The 25636-nt window shown below is 40.1% G+C and overlaps 1 long non-coding RNA gene across 1 annotated transcript in view; it reads left to right on the forward strand.

Annotated features, from left to right (window-relative positions):
* The first annotated feature begins 231 nt into the window (after positions 1-231).
* Positions 232-25636, forward strand: part of LOC109027664 (uncharacterized) — a 63635-nt gene continuing 38230 nt past the window's right edge. The window contains exon 1 of the long non-coding RNA XR_002006693.2: positions 232-317. This is a non-coding gene — a long non-coding RNA (uncharacterized lncRNA). The remainder of the gene's footprint in view (positions 318-25636) is intronic.

Below are 25636 nucleotides of genomic sequence, written 5' to 3' on the forward strand. Positions count from 1 at the left end.
TTCTTTTTTTTTTTTTTTTAGAAAAATGCCCTTGTGTTTTGACTGGGAATAAATGCCTGTTGGCCTGAGCTTTGTGCAAGAGTGGAGGTGTTTACTATTTCGTTGACAGTCCTCTCACTCTCCCTGGTTTTTGGCCCTGCTCCTTGTTTCCATTCTTGAGTGCATTGACTCTGTGTCCAGGGGTTACATGGTTCTGCTGCTTTCAAATTCCTGCAGCTTTTTCAAGGCTGCTCTTTCTTCTGTTCTGCTGCAAGCCACTAATGCTTCTCCATTTACTTCCTGTCTTCTGAAAATTCATTAAAACTTCTTGTATGTTGGTGAGTATCCTCCCATTCTCTTGGCTGCTACGTGCTTATGTCTTTATTGATTTTTAATCATCTTAGGACTCAAGAGATACAGTCTAACGTGGGGACTTTGTCTGTAATCTTGAAGCTGAGTCCCCTAATATGCTTAAGAGGAATCCCGTAAATTTCATACATATATGATTTAAGCCCAGATTTGTTTGTTTGGTTGTTTTTAAACACATTTTATTGTTTATATTTGAGGTTTACAATATGACGGTATGGAATACATTTAGATAGTAAAATGTTCACTTACAGTGAAGCAAATTAATGTATTTATCATCTCACATAGTTACTCGTATGTGTGCACATCTGTGACAAGAGCAGCTAAAATCTACTTATTTAACAAAATTCCCAAATACAATACAATTTTATTAACCATAATCTTCATGCTGTATATTAGATCTCTAGAGTTGTTCATCTTACAAATCTGCTACTTTGGATTCTTTAACATATATCTCCCCATTTTAAGTCAAGCTTTGAGAAATAAGTAGAATGTGTATAGAAACAGAGGATTGTAGAAGACAGACCAAACAGAGGACATGTTTGAGCCGTGGTGTGAAGATAGGTTTGACCATGCTAGGTTTGAAAGACTAATGAGGTCACCAACCTAGTAGGAGCCCAAAGTTCCAGGAGGAGAGTCACAGGAAATAGGGCTGGCAAAGGAATCTGGATCTAGAGCTTTTCGTTCTAGATGGGAAAATTTGGCCAATAGATTTTGAGCAAAGCAAAAAAGCAATGAAATCAAGATTTTAGAAAGATTAATTTGGCAGGACATGAAAAATGCTTTGAGAGTAGGTAGACTGGAGGCAGAGAGCCAGCTAGGAAAAAATTGTGATCATCCATTTGTGAAATGAGGGATGGTGGCAGCAGAAATAGAAAAGTAGGAAGCATGTAGGCAAATCAGAAATGACTATGTATGGTACTCAGTGACTGATTAGATATGGAGGACAACATGATGCTAAGTTTTCAGGACTAGATAACTGTAAAGAATTATTGACATTGATGTACTCAGAAAATTCACAGGCACCCATCTGACTTCCACCTCCTCTCTCTTCAAGATTATTTTACCCATAGTAGAAATCTTGTTTTCCAGCCTACATTTCATAGGTAGTGGTAGCAGAGATGCTTGGTGGTAGTGATGATGGTGGAGATAGTAGTGATGATGGAGGTAGTGATAATGGAGGTGGTGGTAGATATGGCAATAGTGATGGCAAAGGTGGTGTTAACAGTAATGACGTTAATGTTCAAGGTGGTGGTAGTGGTGGTAGTAATGGTAAGAGTGGTGATAATTATGAGGAATGTGAGGTGAAATAGTGGAGGTGATTGTGGTGGTGATGGTACTAATGGAGGTAATTGAGATTGATGGTGGTGGTGGTGACAATGATGGTAATTATAAAGGGGGCTTGTGATGGTTATGAGGAAGGTGGTGATGGTGATGACAGTAGTGACGGAGATGATCTTGGTAGTAGTGATAATGGTGATGGTAGCAGAGATAGTTGGATGGCGGTAGTGATGATGATGGAGGTGGTGGTGGTAATTGCGTTGGTAGGGGATGGTGTTGGTAGGGGTAGTGGTGGCGATGTTAGAGGTGTGGATGATTTCAGAAATGGAGGAAGTGGTATTAGTGGTGATAATGGTGCTGGTGATGATAATAGTGACAGATGATTGTGGTGGGGATGGTGGTGGGCAGGGTAGTAGTGAGAGTGATTGTGGTGATTATAAGTGGTGATATTGATAATGGTGGTAATGATGATGGAGGTGGTGGTGATGGTAGTACTGGTTGCTGTAATAGTGATTGTGCTGTGGGTGTTGTAGTGATGGAGGGAATCACACTGGTGACTCTGTGGGTGGTGGTGATGGTAATAGTCCTTGTGATTGTGGTTGGGTGTGGTGCTGCTATTGGGCACATCTTAGCTATGCAACTGTAACTTTAAGTCTTGATCTTACTCTTTATACACATAGGGACTTTAGGAGAAAAAGGAGTAGGATCTTACTCTTTCTACATATAAGGACTTTGGGAGAAAAAGGAATAGGAATAGGATCTTACTCTTTATATATATAAGGTCTTTAGGACGAAAAGGAATGTGGCTCTCCACAGAACTATGAGACCCTGCTCTATTCTCTAGCCCCAGGTGATTAGATGAGGAGTGGAAAGCTGACGCAGGGGAGCCAATCTTTAATCCGAGTTAAGAAGATTTTCTTTTTTCTTTTTTTTTTTTTTTTTAGGGACAAGGCCTCCCAAAGTGCTGGGGTTACAGGCATGAGCCACTGCACCCAGCCTCAGTCAATTTTTTTTTTTTTTTTTTTGAGATGGAGTTTTGCTCTTGTTGCCCAGGCTGGAGTGCAAACGCGTGATCTCGGCTCACTGCAACCTCCACCTCCCGGGTTCAAGCGATTCTCCTTCCTCAGCCTCCCGAGTAGCTGTGATTACAGGCATGTGCCACCATGCCTGGCTAATTTTGTATTTTTAGTAGAGATGGGGTTTCTCCATGTTGGTCAGGCTGGTCTCGAACTCCTGACCTCAGGTGATCCGCCCGCCTCAGCCTCCCAAAGTGCTAGGACTACAGGTATGAGCCACGATGCCTGGCCAAGTTAAGAAGAATTTCAACCTCTAGGATTTAGCTAAAGGCTTGGAAATTATATTGTAAGATGTGAACATTTAAACTTAAGAGACTTGTGGAGTCAGAGCTTCAGTCATCACCATGACAATGGAATGGTGCATAGAGTCAGGGTTAAGAAATAGCTCACAAGCCATGAGTAACCAGAAAAGGCCAATGTGCCAAGAGAAACAGCAGAGGAAGCAGGTGGGTAGAGAGAAGCAGAATGAGTAAGAGCCAGCCTTCATCCCGCCTGACAATGTCCAGGCCCCTTGTGTTCCCAGAGACCCATCCATGTCTGTTCTGGTCTTGTATGTCCATGAGCTTGCCAGTTGTATCTACTCCATAAACTTCCCTTTTATTTGAATTACTTAGTATGTATGGGTTTCTGTTTCTCACAGTGAAATACGAGGGACTAAGATGTTCGTGAAGTAAATTGCTCATTTTCCATGCTTTTTGCAGACTTCTTCAAAGGTCACTAGACCCTAGATACCACTATTAGATGCATTTGTGCTTGGGTCCTTCAGCCCTCTCCCAGACAGACCACAAGCCTAAGAATTTTATTTAAGACCATGTCCATTTCTCACAGGGTCCAAGCTTTACTTAACATAATCTAGTACTTAATAATTCCCCATTAGTATTTCCAAATTAGAGTTCCCTCCCCCAATGGGACATCACATCCTGCTCCTCTAGTTGTGGGAATGTCTCTAGATTGTGTCTCCCACACCCTCTTGCTATGATCTTGTTTCTCTGGTTTGCATCCTCGTGACTTACACCTTGATCCTTCTCTGCCTGCCTCCTTCAGATGCCTAACTGGAACTCTCCATCTGACTTTGGTTTGGTTCACTCATAAGATCCTGACTGGTATCTCTCTCCCACAGACAATGAAGCACAGCTGATAGATGAGCTGGACTTGGGCCTGATGCCCTAGTCTTCTGCTGGGTTGGGAGAGAGGGGTGGAAGCCTAGAGAGAACCCTTCTCTACTGCATACCATCCATGTGCCAGGTGTTCTATGACTTGGGAGATCAGCATTCTTGCCTTCATTTTATAGTTGATAAACCTGAAGCTCAGAGAGCTAAAAGTAACTTACCTAAGTTTATACAGTGAATGAGTGCCAGATCTGGGGTATGAACCCAGGTGGATTTGACTTCAAAACTCATCTTTCACTTTTAAACTGTGCTGACTTGCCAAGGGATTAAATAAACCAACATTTGTTGAGCACTATGACAGTGACTTTAAGTTGTCCCCCAATGTTCATGTTCTCCTTTTTTCTTAATTGCAAAGCCCTGGTTTGTTTTGGTATGGAAATGTACCCCCCTAAAAGACTCTATACCCCAGGCTTTCTGAAGCAAAGTATGCCCATGCAAAGCTGGTATGATGAGATGGAAGGGTTAAGGCGTGGTGGTGGTGGGAGGGAGGCTCCAGAAAGGCTGCTAAGAGCTTATAGTTGCTCTAGTTGATAAGTTCTCTCCTGTGCCCTTTCTTCTTGCTGCTAGAGCGCTCTAATGACCACTTTGGATATGAGGATATCCTGAAGAGAGCATCCATAGTCTAGAATAATGGAGACAGGGTCCCTGAGGTCTTCAATGCTGCCATATTGGCTCTGGGCTCCCTGCTTCTGTACTGTTGTATGTGGAAGAGATATAAATGCCTATTTTGTTTAAGCTACTTTTATATGCAATAGGACTCAAGCACCTTCTCTGTGTCAGACAGTATGCTAGCACTTTGATGTTTCGTTGCCCCTATTCCAGATGAGAATCCTGTTTCAGAAAGCTCAGGTAATTAATTTAACATCACACAGCCAGTTAAGTGGCATGATTTGACATATTGCTCTAGTATAATATAAATCTAAATTCCTGAACATGACATGTAAAATACCTGTGGTCTTCCATTTTGTTTTAGGCTTTTGAAAATGCTCTTCCCTCTGCCTAGAATTCTCTGCCTCTACTTTTCATCTGGAAAACTCCCAGTCATCCTTCATGACCCAGTCGAAGTGCTACCTCCTCTTTGCAGTCTTTGCTAAACAGCTGTCTCAGGACACATCTTTCTTCTGTGCTCCTGTTGCCGCATGCTGAACCTTATTAAGACGTTGCGTTGCATAAGACACGTACATTATATTGCACAGTATGATAATTGTTTAGATGCCTGTCTCCTCTCTAAAATGTCAGCTTCTTCTTCTTCTTCTTCTTTTTTTTTTTTTTGAGATGGAGTCTTGCTCTGTCGCCCAGGCTGGAGTGCAGTGGCTTGATCTCAGCTCGCTGCAACCTCTGCCTCCCAGGTTCAAGCGATTCTCCTGCCTCAGCCACCCGAGTAGCTGGGATTACAGGCACCCACCACCACGCCCAGCTAATTTTTGTATTTTTAGTAGAGATGGGGTTTCACCATTGACCAGGCTGGCCTCGAACTCCTGACCTCAGGTGATCCCCCCACCTGGGCCTCCCAAAGTGTTGGGATTAGAGGCGTGAGCCACCGTGCCTGGCCAGCTTCTTCTTTGTTAAAATTTTAGATTCAGGGGATACATGTGCTTTTTCATTACATGGATATTACATGAATAATGGTGGGGACTGGGTTTCATGTACCTATCTCCCAAATATTGGACATTGTGCCCAGTAGGTAATAAAACGCCAGCTTCCTTAGAGGCAAGATCTTTCCACCTCTATTCTCAGCATTAGTTCACTGCTTGACACCAAAAAAGTAAATATTCATTGAATGACTAACTGCCTGAATGAATAAAAGTAGGCAATTATGTTCAATGATACCTTTTATTAGTAGTAAACTTCAGGGGCTTACTCTAGCATATTGAGGTTTATCTCTTCATATCTCTAAAGCCACCTGGGAAGCAAAGAGAAGTATGTCCCTGGTGGGTTACTTTAAATGAAGATCTAAGATCTCAGGTCTCCATGGATGGAGACCTTTCAGCTCATTTTTAACTCTCATTCCATAGCCCCTGCATCTAAAGATGATTGCAGCATATTTCCAATTCAAAATATCATTTTGTTGGGAGATGTGACTGAAAAGATTATAAAGGTGGATTTGATTCTTGCCTTATTCCTTTCAAAAAATGGAATCAGCTCTAACACAGCATCCTTTTTTAAGATTTCAAAAAGTCTGAATCCATTTTAAACTAGATTGTGATTGACAAACCCATGGGAACACTAGCAAACAGTTAAATACTAATTAGCCAAACCCCTGCTACTCTCCCAGCTGTCAAAGGCAGAGATAGAGACAAAAGCTTCAATTAAACCTGAGTTGGTCCCCAAGGAGGGAGAGGTCGAAGGGGAGTGTTCAGTCAGCTGTGAGATTATGTGAACACAGTCCCAAGTAATAATCATAAAAAATCCAAATGTACCTTTACATATTTAAAAATACATTATACTGACATTAAAACTCTCTTTTTGTCATTTTACTCTCCTCAATCTTCCCATCATTTCAATGTTTCCCATTATTTTTAGGATAAAATCCAAAGCCTTTCCCCTGACTTTCTGCCCCCAATGAAAATTTCCAGTTGTATTTGTCACTTACTCCTTGCCCTGGAGCACCTGCCCACTGGTCAAACATGACCCCAGGTACATGGAGCTCAGGCTGAACTATACTCCAGCCTCCCCTTGGGCTGTCCAAATATGAGCTACCTATTCAGACTTAGCAACATGCTACCTCTTCTTAATCATCCGTTGAATTAAAATACCAGTTAACAACACAATTTCACTTATATAATCTCTTCTACACCTCCCTACAGCTTTAAGAGTTAGCTGTGGGGAAAGATAAATGCACCGAGACCGAGAGAGAATTCAGTGTCATTGTCCAAAGCCACACAGACACCAGGTGAAGAGCCAGGGCTGGAGCCTAGAACTCAGACTGCAGCCCTTGCCTCTCTTGTCGCATCATTGACTAGCCTTCCCAGGTGGTGGCTCAAAGCCTGTGCCAGCTCCCAAGGAGGTTTTTCTGTCTGGGGAAAAGTGAGAAAAACATGATGAATTCTTCAAAAAGCTTAATCTAGTCAATTTACTAGACTCTCTTTTATTCTAACATTATACTTTTAGAATTAAAATGTAATTTATTTTTACTAAAGTAGTGGAAATAAGTTATGGTAAATTATTGTATAATTTATTTGACAATTAAATGTAACTCTGTATTATGTCAGAAAACCAGCTCTATTATTCTGATGACAAATTCCCCCAGGACTCCTTGTAGGCTGAGTTGTCCATTCTCTCGTTGGGCCACCCTGTCAGTAGAATAATCCCCCAGTAGAGCACCTGTCACTGCCCAGCTCCTATGTGTTTACTGGCCCTCTCCCCTTCTAGACCACGAGTTCCACGGAGTATGAATTCTGTGCCCTAACACCAGAATACCTGTCTCCATCAAAATTGGGTAACCACCAAGAATATGATCTACATCTAAATGTGGGGTGCTGAATTGATGTTCAGTTGAATCAACAACATCCACAATAATAGTACCTAACATTTATTGAATATGTCCTAACTGCTTAAAATCACATTTTCTGCTCTACATGCATTATCTCATTGGAAGTCAACATCCATGAGCTGGATCATTGAAGTTTCAAATGGGATTCCATTTAGTCCAAGGAGAAAAATTTTGCAAACTGGATCATGCTTGGCCTTAAAAATAGGTAGAACAGGGAGAATGTAGACCCTCCTGTACGCTGGAATTTAAAAAGCATTGACAAGCTGCCCTTGCCCGTGAGATATGCACCCATCTCTCTCTTCCAAGCTCTACCATTGGAACTTAATCCTTTTCAGTAGTTCATTAGCTTTTTCAAGAGATTTCTTTTAAAATGCAAATAATCCTGGGAAAGTAATTACAAGGCATAAGATGGGATGGAGATATGAATGTGGTTATGAATGGTGGTGGCATGACAGGGGGTGTTGAGGAGAAAAAGTAGGGGAAGCTGCCTCCAGAAAACCCAAACTTGTCTACACAAAAAGACTTGAACTCAACCACTGGGCATTAATTCTCTATTTTATTTTACTGCTCCTACCCCAGCTTCTCCCAACTGATTTTCAAAATTTGAGCAAATATAATTCAGTATTTTTATTTAGCCTAAGTCCTCTATTCAAGAGAAGCTATGCTAACACCTATCCTCTAAAGATTACATTGCAGTAAGAAGATTTGTTTCCCTGATAAATAGGTAAATTTGGGGGAATTCATAACTTTTATATAATTCTCACAGGTATTTAAAATTCTCAAAGTTTAAGAAACATCCATTTAGAGGAGATTACTATAAAGAATTAAAACAGAACTTCTTAAATTATGGACCACTGACGTTAGGATCAACTGGGGCTTCTTGCAGATTCCTGGGACCTCTAGCACACAACTCTTGAATTAGAAAATCTGGGGTGGGATCCCAGAATCTGCATTTGAAAATCTTCCCAGAAGATGTACTTTAAAATTTGATTTAAAATTAAAAATTTGAGAACCACTAGCTTTAAATGAATTAAGGTTCATGTTTAGTGGTATTGCATTATTCTGTAGTTATCCATATTTCTGAATTTTAATAGTTGAATAAATTCCTTGGGTTTTTCTGAAAGACAGTTATGTCATCAGAAGTAATCATTTTTCCTCCTCTTTTCAGTTTCTATGATTGTTATTTCTTCTTATTGCAATGGCTGTGTAGTAAGTAGATCAGGGATTGGTAAACTATGAGGCACAGTCCAAATCCATCTGTCTACTCTTTTTGTATGACCCATGAATCATTTTCACATTTCAAAATGGTTTTTATGAAGAACTTTCTTTATATCTTCCATGCTGTCTCTTGGCCAGCAAAGCCTAAAATATTTGCTATATGGCTCCTTACTAAAAAAGTGGGATGGTTCCTGTTGTAGACTAAGAAAGTTACCACCCAGAACCCCCGTGCTGTGCAGCTGCAGAGAGTGCGGTCAGTAAAGTGTCTCCAGCTGGTGAGGACTCCTCCAGGTGGGCCAGCTCACTCAGAGGAAACCCTCCTAGGCATCTCGTAATGGCTCTCCAAGTAAGATGGGGTAGAAAGGCCAGGCAAGGAGCACTTGCTCCAGAGCTACCATCAGCTTGGCCAAGGCTTTGCTGGGCTGAGTCACGGTCGAACTTCTTTCTTTAAGAAGTCCTGCTTCCCACTCCTGCCCTTCACAGGTTTTGATCCATAATGAACATCTTCTACCCCAAGCCCTTCCTTGACATCTGCTTTCGGAAAACCAACCTTTGGCAGGCTGTGCTGTTGAGAACAATATTAATAATCATGATAACAACAAACCTATCTCCTTCCTTCCTTTCTTCCTTTCCTTCTTTCCTTCCTTCCTTCCTTCCTTCCTTCCTTCCTTCCTTCCTTCCTTTCTTTCTTTTTTTTTTCTTTCTTTCTTTCTTTCTTTCTTTCTTTCTTTCTTTCTTTCTTTCTTTCTTTCTTCTCTTTCTCTCTTTCTTTTTCTTTCTTCTTTTCTTTTTTGAGACAGGGTCTCACTCTCTCACGTAGGCTCTATCATCTTATTTCTAACTTGGAGAGACATGACTCTTGTTCATTGCTATATAAAATACTTGTTGATTTTAAGTGGATATTCCTTGTCTCTTTAAATAAGTTTATTACTATTTTTAAGAGTGATTATATTTATTAAGAATTTTATGAAGAATGGGTTTTACATTCTATCATATATATTTTAAGCATTTTTTATTTTTAAATTAATGTAAATGGATTACACTTAGAGATATCCTAACATTGAAACATGCCTGCATTCTAAACTTAGAAAACGATGTATGAATTTTATTTATTAATTCACTTGCATAGTACCTGCTAGTGTTTTAATTTTTAACATTGAATAAGATTAATAGTACTGTAAAATTAACATTTTTTGAGAAAATCTATGAATTTTAACACATGTATAAATCTGTGTAAATTGTGGGAGAATTGCTTGAACCCAGGAGTTGGAGGTTCCAGTGAGTCGAGATTGTGCCACTGCACTGCAGCCTGGGTGACAGAGCAAGACCCCATTTCAAAAAATAAAAATAAATAAATTGACCATGTTTATATGGGTCTATTTTTCTGTGTGAGTCCTCCAACTTTGTTCTTCTTTTTCAAAATTGCTTTGGTTTTTCTAGTTCATTTGCCTTTCTATATTAATTTTAGAGTCAGCCCATCTATATCTACAAAAATCCCCCAGAGATTTTGATTGCAATGGAGCTAAACTTACAGATCAATTTGGAGAGAATGGGCATCTTGACTGTGTTGAGTGTTCCAATTCATGAATATGGTAGGTGTCTCCATTTATACAGGTCTTCCTCAATATTTCAGAAGGATTTGGCAGTTTTCAATATACAGGTCCTGCACATGTTTTGTTAGTTTTATACCTAAGTATTTCTCTTTCATTTGAACTATTTAAATGGCATTTAATTTTTTTTTCAGTCTCCAATTGTTGATTGCTAATATATGGAAATACAATTGATTTGTGTATGTTAACCTTTTATCCTGTGATCTTACTAAACTCACTTATTAGTCTTAGGTTTTTTTGTGTGTTTAATTTTATCAAATGCTTTTTCTGCAGCAGTTTATGTATGATCATGTAATTTTCATTCTTTAGTAGGTTTGTATGGTAGATTACATTGATTGATTTTTGAATGTTAAACTAGCTTTGTATTTCTAAAATAAAACTCACTTGTTTCATTGGAGGAACATACAAGAAAAAAAAACCCTATGGTAATACATTACCCTGGTAATGTATTAGTCCCTTAATAATTTGCTGGAATTGATTCAAGAGTGCTTTGTTGAGGGCTTTTTTGGCCTATATTCATTAGGGATACATGTCCTTAGTTTTCTTTTTTTTTTTGTATTATCTTTGCCTGGTTTGATATCAGGTTACTGTTGGCTGCATGAAGTGACTTGGGAAGGTTTTTATTCTCTTCTATCTTGTGGAAAAAAATGTGTAGAATTGCTATTATTACTTCTTTAAATGTTAGAATTTACCAGTGAAATTACATAAGCCTGGAGCTTTCATTTGAGGAAGGGTTTAAACTACCCAATTTCATTACTACGTATAGGACTAGTCATATTATCTATCTCTTTGTGGGTGAGTTTTGACAGTTTGTAGCTTTCAAGGAATTAGGCCATTTTATCTAAGTTGCTGAACTTTTATTCATAGGATTATTGCAGTATTCCCATATTATTTCTTTAACATATATGTTTGTATTGTTACTCCCTCTTTCATTTCTGATGGTGGTAATTAACATCATTTCTATTTTTTCCTTTGTCAGTCTGTCTATGGATTTTCCAATATAATCATTATTTCAAAGAACCAACTTTTGGTTTTATTAATATTCTCTATTGTTTTCTTCTTTTCAATTTCATTGATTTCAGCTCTTGTCTTTATTTTTTTTCTTTCCTCTGCTTGTGCATCTCTATTTTAATTATGCTATCACATCTAAATACTTAATCACCTAATTTTCTTTCAACTCTTAAATGGTTGTAGTATGTCTTCAACCAATTATTCTTTAAAAATATGTGTCATATAATATTTTGAATCCTTGACTCTGAAAATTTACCTTTGGTGGTCATACATGAAAGCCAACTTAGCTAGGTATAAAATTCTTAGGTTATAACACATCTTTTTTTCTAATTCAAAGACTTCTATTGACTTTTCATGTTTAATGGTTACTATTCTGGTTTGTTTTGAGTAATTTTAATAACCGCAGTTTATTTACAAAATTCAGACTAATTATTTTGTTCCCATGCCAACAAAATACATTTGTTCCCAGACAGCTGGTGTGATGCATCATTCTAAGACTTTTTATGAGAGATAGAACCACATTGAATTTTGGCCACATCTTATTCTCATGACAGTTTGAATACTTGCCTGTTTTCTGGAAAAAAAAAAAAAAAGAAAAGAAAAAAAAACCTTGAACCACAGTGTCAAAGACAACACATTTTTTTTTTTTAATGTAGGTGTAGCTTCACTGACATCTAGCATATAGAGATGCAAATTCAACATATAGAGATGTCTGAGGCTACCCTGGTTCTTGTTCCATCATAGGAAACTGGTTTTCCTTCCTGCAAATGAGAATATTTTCTTTATTTTTGCAATTCAAGTGTTTTGCCAAGAGGTTCACAAGTGTGGGTCAATTTTCAATAATTTTTATCTGGAATGTAGTGAGTTCATCAAGTCTCCAGGTCTTTCTTCAGCTCAGAAAAGTTGTATTAGATGATATATTTCATTATTTCTTTGTGTAGCATTTCTGGTTATGTACAATTCAGGCCTCTCCTTTGTAAATCAGAATGATTTGCCATTCCCTATTCTGTATGTCTACTGACTTTCAATTTTCATTGTATGTTTTTCTCTGTAGTCAGTTCTTATTTTGTTACCTTTTAATCTCATTTTATTCTCTTATTTTCAGATTTTTGCACCTATTTATTGAGATTATTTCTATTTGCACTCTTCTAAATATACCAATTAGTTTTCTGAAATTGTTTTCTAGATCTTGGAGTAAATATTTCCTAATCTTATACTTTTCTTCTGAGTCTTTGTTACATTGTTCTTTTTCTTTTTTTTTATTACCTAAAAGGCAACAGAGGTTAAATGGACGTTTGTTTAATGAATAAGAGGGGTAAGAAAGGTGAAATCTTTTCCAGATATTGGGTATGTGAATTACCTTTGGCTCCTCTTTGACTCTACTTATGTAATGGTTGAATTCACTTTTCAGATCTGTAGCTGCAGGCTAACTGATTTACACAGTTTCCAATCTAACACCCAGGCTTTCAACTAATCTGTCTTTCTATTAAGATGGCATCTATTCCTACATCTGATGTCCACCTGTCTGATAGTGATGGAATGCATGAACAAGCATAATTCCCATGGCTATCAACTTTCTTCCTATGTCTGCACATGCCTATAATAAGTTTCTCTTGGTGGTTACTAACCCCATGTACAATGCTCAAATGAAAGTTTTCTACCTGGCATTCGCTCTTTGACTGTAAGAAGATGTCATTAGATCAGAGAGGTTTATAGGCAGATGGGAACAGTAGTTCAGCTGTGTCTGGTCGTTGAAGGAAAGACTTATGCCCAGTGTTCTGGGTGATAAAACTGGAATCTCTGAGTCAGTGGTGGTACAAAATACAGTAAATACAGTATCATTCTACATTTTATCTCTTTTTTTGTATGCCCATTTATTGTGAAGTTAGAAGATACTAAATACAGAGCTATGAGCCAACATCATTTTGTGCCAGAAGTCTACTTCTAGTATATTTTTAAAGTATTAGGTTTTGTTGTAAAATCCAGCCAAAATCTAAGGCATTTATTTTGAATGAAGACACACTGCTGTTTGTCTTATCATATACACCTCCTCCTACACACTCTTATATGTAAATATGCCAAAATTAAATACTCACACTGTACACTGACTCCAGACACTTGATAAAGGACTTTTGAGATAATTTATAAATATCTATTAAAGTAAAATAATAGCAACCATTGTCAAAAATAGCATCCACTTAAGTATATGCACAACTGAGGGTCTTCAAAATCATTTTATGTTGACCTATTTTTTTCATTTTATTATAATGCTGACATAATATTCTTTTCCAAATCACTTCAGAGTTATCAACTCCTCTCTCTCACAAATTACCAGTCCAATTAGCAAATCCTTATGTATCCCATTAAACAGTTTTTTATAGTGTCTTGCAGAGTTCCACATCCAACATTATCTATTTCTAGCCTGTGGTTCTTCCCATAGGAATTCTTTTGCAATTCTTAAATGTCAAATCATTTATTTTCAAAAGAAAAACTGATAAACAAATTGCAGAAAAATGTGTGTTTTTCTCCCAAGAAAGATTACTGCAAAATATAGGAAAAACTCATAGACCTCTGATTTATCATCTACAATAATCCTGCTTTCCACATTGGCCTCAACTAGTCCGACACTTCTTTCCTTCCTAATTGCAAAAGCATAGCTGGGGAATGGCATTAACTATGGAACCAAAGGCAGGAAAATGCTCAATTTAAAAAGCTAGGAAGACATGGGCTGTATATAGTTATGCATTTTTCATTTAAAACATTTTTAGCAGCCATCTTGCTGATTGATTTTCTTCGCCCTCTATTGGCATGTGTTTTTTAAAAGGCAGTTAACATGGTCCAAACCACTGTTTTTACTGTTTTTAGATCCCTGTTTTTCTTTGTTTGAACAATGGCTGTAATCATGTTTTCTCAGGTCTCTTAGAAGTTACACTAGTAAGTAGCAGACAGCTCTGTCCCATGCATTCTAAAAGCAGCTTTCTCATGTGGCAAGACAAGAAAGGAAAAAAAAAAATCGTTGAACCTAAAATGAGGCCCTATATCTGAGAGCCTGTGAGGTCACGTCTGCACAGCATTTTGGAGTTCTGTTAACGTTTTTCTAATGGAGGTAGGGGTGAGTTGGTGATGACATAGAAGGCCCCTGAGAGGAAACTGTCAACTTTTGCTTAGGTGACAAGACCAGTTCAGAAAAACAAACAAACAAGCAAAGAACGATACAATCAGCTCTCTACTCCTCCCCTCCTCCACTTGCAGAAATGGAGTTGAGGCTTGTCTAAATCACCTCCACAGCCTTCCTCTGCCTCCTTTGAAAATAGGTGTTGATGTACAAATCAATACTCTTCAGTTCTTACTACCCTCACTGGAAAAAGTACAAAGTTGGCCAAATGTGTTTCTGAAAAGTTTATTTCCTAGCTAAACCCAAGGCACAGTTGTGCCCACAGGACCATCTGTTGGCTCATCAAATAAGCACCAGAAAATACATCTGGCTGTGCATTTGGGAAACAAAGGTTAATTTCAAAATTGGCAGAAGAATTTGTGGGGGGATATCTCTCATTGTCTTGTGCAATGACTTATGAGATCACCTTAGTGAAGAAAGAACCCAAAGAGCATGGCCCAAGGGCCGAGTAAGGCAGAGAGTGATGAACTGCTCTGCCTCACAAGCTGAAGCTTGGGCTCCCAGGGCAATTCCCAGAAGGAAGAGAGCTGGCCCTGGAATAGGAAAGAGAGGACTAGGATGGCGGAGTGGAGGGAGACAGCCCAGAAGAGTGGCTGGAGGTTGAAAGCAGAAGAGAAAGCAGTCTCCCAGAAGTTCCCCATGGTGGGTATGATGGAGATACTTTTAATATCTGAATTGTTTGATATCTAGTCTTAAGTTTTTTTGCATTGTATTGTCAATTCTCTTCATTTGCCGTATTTATATCCTGTGAAGTTGCTGCAAACACTGAATCTTAGGGTGGGGAAGGCCTTTTAAAGCATGATGTCACAGGCAGAAATCGTAAAGGAAAGATCAATGAATTCAATGAATAAAAATTTAAAGCTGTATAGCAAAGAAACAAACAACAACCTACAAGCAAAATGACAAACTGGAAAAAAGCATTTACAGTATTTTTGAATAAGGATTAATATTCTTAATGTACATAATTCTTTACAAATAAACAAGAACATAGAAAGATAATTAAAAGGTACAAGCAAGTGCTATGGACTGAATATTTGTGTCCCCAAAATTCATATGTTGACATCCTAATCCCCAGTGTGATGGCATTTGGAGATGAGGCCTTTAGGAGGTAATTAGGTCCTGAGGGTGGAGCCCTCATGTGGGATTAGTTCTCTTGTAAGAAGAGACATGAAAGAGCTTGCCTTTCTCTCTCTCCCCTCCATCATGCGAAGACACAGCAAGAAGATAGCCACCTGCAGACAGGAAATGGCCCTCACTAGACTTCAGGTCTGCTGGCACCTTGATCTTGGACTTCCCAGTCCTCAGAACTGTGAGAAATAAATGTCTGTTGTTCAAACCACCTAGTCTTTGGTATACTTGTTATAGCAGCCTGAACTGAATAAGACAGCAAACAAATCTACCCCTCTCCAAAGTATAACTAAAGACCAGGAAAAAAAAGAAATAAAATAAATTTGAGATCACAGTAACCAAATAACTGAGAATTAGAATGATATACTTTTTTTAACCCATCAAATGGGCAAAGATGAAGGCAAAAATAACATCTGTCATCTGTCAGTCTGTCGGAGAAAGAAGTCTACATCTACTGACATGGGAAGCAACGTGATACATGTGTTTAAAGGGCAATTCAGCAAGGGTAAAATATCGAAAGCCAGCACCAGATATCAAAAGTCTTGAAAATGTGCACATCATTTGCTATAGCAAATCTCCCCTTAGTATCTTTTTCTAAGAAAATTATTATAAATGTTCATCTTTAACTATAAGAATTTTTAATGCAGTGTTGTTTAAAATAAGTACCCAACCATATCATGTTTGGGTAATTAAAGCATGGTAAATGCAGACATGGAGTATCATGTAGCCATTAAAAGAGCATTTTAATACATGGAAAGGTGTCCACAATATAAAATGTAATTAAGTGAAAAATCAATTTATAAAACAATGTCTTCAGTTATTCATGTAATCAATTACTTTAATAAATATTTGTTAAGTTTCAATATGTGCCATGGCAGTGATCACATAAGTAGTACTATAACAGTCCCTGACCTATTTTTTAAACTATATGCACACAGAAATATATATTACAACACATACACACAGAAAAAAATACTGGAAGGCTATCCACTAAAGTATTAATAGTAGATATCTCTGAATACATGTGATTTTCATTTCTTACACTTTAATTATGATTTCTAAATTTTGTACAGTAAACTTATTTCCTTCTGTAGGAATACAAATCTTAATTTTTTAAATCATTTGCCTGTTTTACTCTCCTTTTCTTTTTACATTCTTTAACCATTTCCCCTCTCTCCCAGTGTGATATCTTGATGTAGAACCAGAATAGGAAATCAATTTCACCTGAAATAGTAAAGTGGCCCAAGACAGACAATGAGGCTGAGGAACTTTGCAGGCAAAGAAATGCATGCTGAGTAGAGTAACCTCCTATTTATCAGAAAGGAAGGAGAATGGTACCTATTTGGATTATCAGAGATTTAACTCACAGCCCAAGCTTCTTTTGAGCATCTCCTTCTGTCTACTCGCACTGCCGCTTTCCACCTGGTTCCCTGAGGCTGGTTTTCCCACCTCCAATCTGTCCTATGTCTCATGCTCTCCACGCTACCTAATACAATCCAAGATCTTCAGCCTGGCATTCAGAGCCCATCTGCCTGGTCCCGGCCTACCACCCTTCGTTATCTTCCCTACACCTTTCAGTGCAGTCCAACCCAACCACTGCCTGCCCCACTGGCCTGCCCTGTGCTGTGGTTTTGCTCATGCTCTGCCTGGTCAAAGCAATCCCTTCGTTGGCATCTGCTCAGACCATACTTTCGCCACAAGACTTTTTCAGCAGTCTTCCTGCCAGGTTTCCCCATTAGCATATGTTTGTACCTGTATTATGGCACATGTCTCTGCCTGACATTACAGTTCTTTGTATGAGAGCTGTATCTTTTCTTTGTGTCCTCAGAGTACACAGGAACCCAGTGCACATTTTCCCCACAGAATTCACCATGCTAAATTAGAATTAGCAGTTTTCTTTTATTTATTTATTTATTTTTATTATCAGACTTTAAGTTCTAGGGTACATGTGCACAACATGCAGGTTTGTTACATATGTATACATGTGCCATGTTGGTGTGCTGCACCCATTAGCTCGTCATTTGCATTAGGCGTATCTCCTAATGCTATCCCCCTCCTTTCACCGCACGAGAGGCCTTGGTGTGTGATGTTCCCCTTCCTGTGTCCATGTGTTCTCATTGTTCAATTCCCACCTATGAGTGAGAACATGCGGTGTTTGGTTTTCTGTCCTTGTGATAGTTTGCTCAGAATGATGGTTTCCAGCTTAATCTATATCCCTACAAAGGATATGAACTCATCCTTTTTTATGTCTGCATAGTATGGAATTAACAATTTTCAAAGAATGAGAGTGTATAAGTGCACTGGCCACAAAATAGTCTAAATATTGTATTTTTTAACAGAAGAATACTTTATTTATATAGCATTCTACCATTTATTTATAAATCTCTTTCACATAATGAGAGCCAGACTAGGCAAATATTTTTATTTGCAGTTTCCTGGGAAACTGATTTATCTAATGCTACATGGATATTCAGTGGGCAGAGCTGAAGTATGAAATCTGATTTCTTCCTTCCCAATGCTGTGCCTTTTGTTGAACTAACTGGTTTGATTTAGAAGGAACCTCAAGATCTTGCAGTATGAGGGGCATCATTTTAATATTCATTTTCATTGTAGAAATTCTGATAATAGGAGCTTTTTGGTTATTTTGTGTCTGAGTAGATTGGAATTTATTTTGTGATTAATTCATCTGGTAAACCAGCATTGTCAGTGCCTGGATGGTCCAGCTGGCCATCAGACATTTGTGTCCTGGCCTGTGGCATGACCTCTAGGTATTCCTCTCTTCCCAGGTGGGGGCAGGGCGGTCCTGCGTCACGGCTGACACTGCAGGCTTGCCCGGCCTCCTTCTCGGAGGTCGTTGGACCCTGTAGATTTTCCTACAAATGTCTCTGGCATTCGAGAGGAGAGTAAGCCCCACAGAGCCTGCTTGTTCACAGAGGGCCTTATCAGTTGTTGATGAGACCCTGTCTAGGCTCACAGACAGGCAGTTTCCTCCAGCCCCAGAGCCCGAGCCCGCTGTGGAGCCAGAAGAAGGTGATAAGCCTCCGAGAAGATTTTTTAGGAGCCTTGCCTATCTTTCACACCAAGTCGCCAGGGTACATTTTCCATGGTCGCCATTTACAGATAGGGTGGCTGCTCTCGGATAAGGCTGGGGGCCGGGAAGGGCGGGGGAGTCATTAAAGGGGGCAAATGGTTTTTCCAATTAGCTACCCTTAGGAATCCTCCAGAATTCTAAAGGCTTTGTCACTGACAACTTTTTTTTTTTTTTTAATTGTAAAAGTTCCTCCCTAGCCGGCCAAGTAAACCCTTCCTGGTTGGCCCTAAAGCAATCGGACAGGGCAGGCCCAGAGCCTCAGAGCACGGAGTCTTATTGGGCTTTGACTATTGCGAATATTCTGTCTGCAGCTGCCAGGCAGGAAGGCTGTGGTGATAGGGGCGAAGGGGCTGCCACAGAAAATTCCAGTGTAAAGCCCAGTCACTCAGATCCGTCAGGCTATGGTTTATAGATTCTACCACAGACTGACCCTTTGACGGAGTCTTCCTGCCAACTATGTGGGGCAAGAGCAGAGAGTAACACAAAGAGATGGGTCAGGTGCTTGGCTGGAAAACGCGAGACAGGGTCCTATTTCTAGGACTCAGAAAACTTCTCTTTTCTGGACACCTTTTTTTTTTTTTTTAATTTGAAATAAGGTCTTGCTCTGTCTCCCAGACTGGAGTGCAGTGGTGCAATTACAGCTCACTGCAGCCTCAAACTCCTGGGCTTATGCCATCTTCCCACCTCAGCTTCCCGAGTAGCTGGGACTACAGGCGTGCACCACCACGCCCCGGCACATTTTTGTATTTTTGGTAGAGACAGGGTTTTGCTATTTACCCAGGCTGGTCTCAAGCTCCTGGACTCAAGCAATCCACCCACCTTGGCCTCCCCAAAATGTTGGGATCATAGGTGTGAGCCACTGCACCTAGCCCATGTTGCTTTCAGTTTTTTAACTGTTAGTTTTGTTTTGGTCATTACCCCTAAGAGCAGATACAGAATGTAGCCTGCTAGGGAAAATTTGAGAGTAAAGCATGAGGTTTGGCGAGAATACAATGGTGTGTGTGTTGGTGGGTGGGTGACAGAGGCTGGCAGCAGTGTCAGATTGGCTACTCTAGTGTGGAGTTATTTTATAATATGCCATCCAAAAGGCCACTCCCTTTGTGGATTGAAGTTTTCCAAGAGTTAACACTCAGACTATTATCAATGCTGTTAAACACGCTGGCATGTTTTTTCCAATGTTGACTCACATGATAATCTTGCTAAGGTGGCTCAGATTCCACGGTGTGCAGCAGGCAGTCTGGGTCTAGCTCATGTACTTTGGCAAGATGATGCTTGTACGGCCTGTAGGAAGGTGACAGGAATAGGGCTATAAGTGGTAGCTGTAAATGTCATTATTATCATTATTATTTCTAGCAAGTAGCAATGATGTGAAAATGGACTGGGGCCATTACTATGAAAGGAACACATAAGCAAAGTAAAAATGACAAATACAAATGATGGGGCCTTATTTAAGCCTCTCTACCAGTCACAGAGAGAAAAACACTGGTAGCCGGTGAGCCCACTGTGTAAATACAATTGCAGGACAGCAGTTCCATTCCTCCATGGCTGAAGCTTGGACACTCTTCTTTCTGGTTTTTATTTTTCTTGAGAATCCTGAACCCTGGGGAGACAGGCATAGGTAGAAATGCCTTTCCATTCCGCTTGGAAGAAAGAATAAGCGGTCTTCAGATTAGGTTCCCAAGATTAATATTTATCTTCCTGTCCTGCTTCCTTTATTTTGGAACTTGATAACTCAAGGCGACCACCAGCAAGACCACCAACTATTCACCCTCTATGTAAAATTCCACGCTGGAACATGAGTTTTCTGGTTTATTGTGAAGGCGGAAAATAGGTGCTAACAGCCTCAGCTCCTGGTGTCAGCGCTGTTAGCCACTGGATACTGCTGGGTCCCAGGCAGCTCACTTTGAAAGAGGCAATTTGGGCCCAGCTGAAATGGTCATAATGTTGTTTGGAGGCCCCATGTGCCCTTTGAACTTTGCAGACAGACTCTGCCACTAAAGGGGCCTCAGGAATCATTTCATAACATCAATGGTTTTTCTTTTCAGTACAGAGCTGGCAGAGTCATTAGGTACTTCGGTGTTTGTAGAAAGTGCCAAGCCCTTGGCAAATCTGGGTTCATTTACCAGGGTGGGTGGTAAGCTTATGTATGTCTATTTATAGGTGAGGAAATAGAAGAAGAGAGAAGGTTACATGGAGCTGTAGGAATCTAAATCCTAGAAGGTTCTGGATCCTGCAAACTACACTGCCTAAGTTTGTCTGGTTGTGCATTTAGCACAGCATGATGGATGGGGTGGGGAGGCTGTATTTCCCAGCTTTATGCTCCACAGTGGGTAGTTAGGCTCATGGACACGCTAAGGCACTGGTTTTAGTATTCCCAGGGCCCATCAGTATGAGACTCAGTACCCTCCTGACCACTCATACTGGCCACTTGGAAGTCACGCCTCCCTTGCTAATGGTACATTATCCCACAGGTCTCTCTCTCACCAAGATGGAATGCAGCCAGTCGTCCCCTGGGGAATCCCCATACTTGAGTTACTATTTGTCCTAGCATTTATGAGTCTTCCTTTTTACGTATTTTTTAATAGTAAAATTAAGCAATAGAAAGTATCCATTGGAAAAATTAATACAATGTATAATTTTCTTTTTCCTTAAGTGAAAGACATCTCTTGTTCTCTTTTCACAATAGCGTCCCTTTCATCCATTATCTAATCAACGAGAATTTCAGTAACCCAATATTTTCAAAACGTATTGATTGTTTTAACAAAAGCAAGAAAAATAGTAAAGTAAGTAAGACTTTATTAGGAAAATAATTTTAGAGCAACTTTCAAGATATACAATAGCAGGGGCAGTATACTTTCCACTTAATACTCAAATTAGTATTTGAGTACCTGGGACAACCAGGCATCAGAGGTCCCTTCAGGGAGGACCCAACTTCACTAAATCGGAAACTCTAGAAAACCCCTGCCCTACCCTGCCCCTGTCATCTCTACAGAACTGTACCAAGACCTTGAGGCACACTTCAGAATTCTCAAAAATCCATCCAAATAATTCAGTCTCATTTGAATGGCAAATGCAGTTTATTGCCTTTTAACTCTGAGAATCATGTAACTCTTTGGACAAATGGCATAACTCAGCCAACCAAACTACTGAGTTTCCTAGAGCTCTCAGATTTCCTTTCATTCTAGAAAAGCCAGGGGCTTTCTGCAAGAATTAAAAAGGAGGTGATTTCTTTTTTCCTTTTCCAAATTTGCCAAGTTGTTTTCAGTGGATGTCAAAGATGTGCTTATTTTTGTTCAATGCTCAGTTTTAGGCCTTTTAGACTTTTCCTTCCTCCTGCTGAAGGGACTTCAGAATTTAAAGTAAATATTTATTTTACAAAATCCTTGCCTTAAGCAACCTAAGTGTCCATCAATGGATGAATGGATAAACAAAATGTGGCCTATACGTATAACTGAGTATTATTCAGCCTTAAAAAAGAGAGAAATTCTGACACACGCTAGAACATAAACCTTGAGGACATCATGCTAAGTAAAATAAGCCAGACACAAAAAAGACAAATACTACATGATTGCACTTACATGAGGTACTTAGTCAAACTCATAGAGATAGAAAATTGAATGGTGGTTGCCAGGGGCTGGGGGTAGAAGGGAATGGGAAGTTATGTTTAGTAGGTATGGCGTGTCCATTAGGGAAGGTGACAAAGTTCTGGCAATGGATGCTGGTGGTGGTTGCACAACAGAATGTAGGTATATACTTCATGCCACTGCACACTTAAAAATGGTTAAGATGGGGCCGGGCAAGGTGGCTCAAGCCTGTAATCCCAGCACTTTGGGAAGCAGAGGCGAGCAGATCACCTGAGGTCAGGAGTTTGAGACCAGACTGGCCAACATGGAGAAACCCCATCTCTATCAAAAATACAAAAAAATTAAGTTGGGCATGGTGGCAGGCACCTATAATCCCAGCTACTTGGGAGGCTGAGGCAGAAGAATCGCTTGTAGCTGGGAGGTGGATGTTGCAGTGAGCTGAGATTGCACCATTGCACTCCAGCCTGGGCAAGAAGAGCGAAACTCCATCTCAAAAAGAAAGAAAGAAAGAAGAAAGAAAGAAAGAAAGAAAGAAAGAAAGAAAGAAAGAAAGAAAGAAAGAAAGAAAGAGAAAGAAAGATGGTTAAGATGGTAAATTTTATTTTATGCATACGTTACCACAATTAAAAAACTATATACTATGTTATATGGGTTTTATCATCCTTTGACTGGTTCATGTGATTCTGAAGGGAGATGCTGTCCTTTCCCCAGCACTGGGACAACTCCGTAGCTTTCAGGTCTTGCTAGCACCAAGGCGGCGTGCTGTCAGGCAGATGCCAGAGTTCAGCCACCTGCAGTCAGGATCGCTGATGTCCAGGACATTTCACAGAGGCTTTTTCCTGGGTCTATGTTCTTGGCAAAGTGATAATGCTCCTAATTAGCACAGAGACCTGCGTCCAGACAGCCTGACAGGCCGGGCCCTTAGACGTGGGGATGGGGAGGAGGCCAGAGGAGGCTCTTCTGCAGGATATGCTCCCAGGCTGAAGCTGACCCCAGCTAGGAGTGGCTGAGCACCCAGCTGTGGGGAGGCAAGGGCTGGAAGGAAAAGGGGGGCCCTAGATAGGGAGGGCAAGAGGAGAATGTTTTGCTGACAGAAAAGAGATATGTTTTAGACCAACTTCTAATGCTTGTGTGGTTTTAATCTCGTGGTCAGAGAGAGCAGTGCTTTTCAGGATAAGCTGACTTAATTTACTGTCTTCTGTGCACTTCTTCCAATGAGGACCCAGGGAGGCTTCTGCGAAAGAATTTCTCTGTCCTTTTCTGTCTCCTCTCTTTTTCTCCCATAATTAAAACCCACGAAGACTTTGCTGAATGATTTATAACAAGTAGGGGAATCTTAAGAGCAGAACTTCATCTCCCACAATGTGACATCTAGCCCTTTCTCTTTCCCTGTGACAGGCCCTTGAATCTTAGAGACTGTGTACCTCACTGACCCCTATAATACTGTAGTGAATTCAATGGTGGCACCCCAAAACATATGTCCACCTAGAACCTGTGCGTATTCCCTAATTTGGAAAAAGGGTCTTTGCAGATGTGATTAAGGATCTCAAAATAAGATCATCCTGGATAATCCAGGCAGGCCTTAAATCCAATGACAAGAGTCCATATAAAAGAAAGGCAGAGGGAGATTTGAGGCACGGAGAAGGCCAAGTGAGAATGGATACAGAGATTGGAAAAATGCAGCCCAAACTGAGGAACTGCTGGAGCCACCAGAAGCTGGAAGAGGTAAGGAAGAATTGTTGCTTAGAGCAGTAGTCCCCAACCATTTTGGCACCAGGCACTGGTTTCAGGGAAGACAATTTTTCCACACACCAGGGAGATGGAGGGGGATGGTTTTTGGATGATTCAGATGCATTACATTTATTGTGAACTTTATTTCTATTATTATTAAATTGTAATATATAATGAAATAATTATACAACTCACCATAATGTAGAATCAGTGGGAGTCCTGAGTTTGTTTTCCTGCAACTAGACAGTCTTATCTCTTTGGGGAATGGGAGACAGTGACATATCATGAGGCATGAGATTCTCATAAGGAGCATGCCGCCTAGATCCCTCGCATGCTCAGTTCACAATAGGGTTTGCACTCCTGTGAGAATCTAATGTCCCTGCTGATCTGATAGGAAGCAGACCTCAGGCAGTAATGCTCCTTCACCTGCTGCTCATCTCCTATTGTGTGGCCCGGTTCCTAACAGGCCACAGACCAGTTTGTGGCTTTGGGGTTGGGGACCCCTACCCTAGAGCCTTCAGAGTGAGTGTGATGAAGCTGACACCTGATTTCAGACTAAAGGAATAAATTTCTGTTGTTTGAAGCCACTGAAGCTTGTGGTAATTTGTTAGAGCAGCTCTAAAAACTGAATACACAGGGATGCTCGAACTCTCCTGTGCACACATCACCTGGGGACCTGTCTGTGAGACAGCAGGTCAAGGCTGGGGTCTAAGATTCTACATTGCTGAGACATTTCCCATGACACAAATGTTGCTGACTGTTCCACACGCTTTGAACACACAAAAACTAGTTTGAGAAATCGACTTTCAAACAGAAGCAGAACAAATGAACATTTTAATTATGTTCGGCTTGGAGCCACTGGCTAACATTCAATTTTGACTTGGGCCTCTGTGCTCTTTTCCCTTATTTGTGGTTTTTATCACAGTAGTTGTCCTGATGTGTTCAGTGCTACATAGAATGCCATTATCTATGATCTCCGCCCCAAAACTTAGAACCAATAATTACTTTTGCACAAAGGTCTCTGTGTCTCATCTTCCTTACCTGTTAAACAAGGGACTTGGACTAGCTTTGCTTAAGTTTCTTCCAGCTCAAACTTTCTTTGAGTATGGGATACTTTTCACACCCAGAAAGAAGATTCTGTGGGTCTCAGATAACTACCTGTGCCTTCAAACACCATCCTTTACTTTAACCTTGAAGCCTTTCTCATCATTTTGTCCTACACTAAGGAAATAAAGTATCCTAGATGGGATAGAATACTCCTTGCTCATTGCTGCTGTGATTTTTCTTACTAGTCAGCTGAGGTAGCCACAATGAGTGGTAAGCTTTCTGCTGAATAGCTAATTCCCATGAACTAGTTGTCTTTCTGATCTGTCCTCTATTTTCAAGAAGTTGTGTGTGTGTGTGTGTGTGTGTGTGTGTGTGTGTAATAAACTTCACTGACTTCATCCCTGTGGTTGGCTCGTGCACATAACTGAGTGGGAATGCTGACTACATCCAGACCATGTAGCTGTAATCTGCGTTCCTTTAGCACAATGCAGAAAATACCCATCTTCTGTGGGTGTTGCTCTGTGGGCATAAAGTGACCACTGTCTTTATCAGAATGTCACTCCCTTAATACGTGCTTTTTACAAAAAGCACTTTACTCTCAGGATTGACACTGCAGAATTTTGCAAAGATGCTATACAATGTCCAATAATCCCAGCCGGACAGCCATTTTCAAAAGC

Source organism: Gorilla gorilla, chromosome 6, assembly GCF_029281585.2.
Source record: "Gorilla gorilla gorilla isolate KB3781 chromosome 6, NHGRI_mGorGor1-v2.1_pri, whole genome shotgun sequence".
Taxonomy (NCBI): domain Eukaryota; kingdom Metazoa; phylum Chordata; class Mammalia; order Primates; family Hominidae; genus Gorilla; species Gorilla gorilla.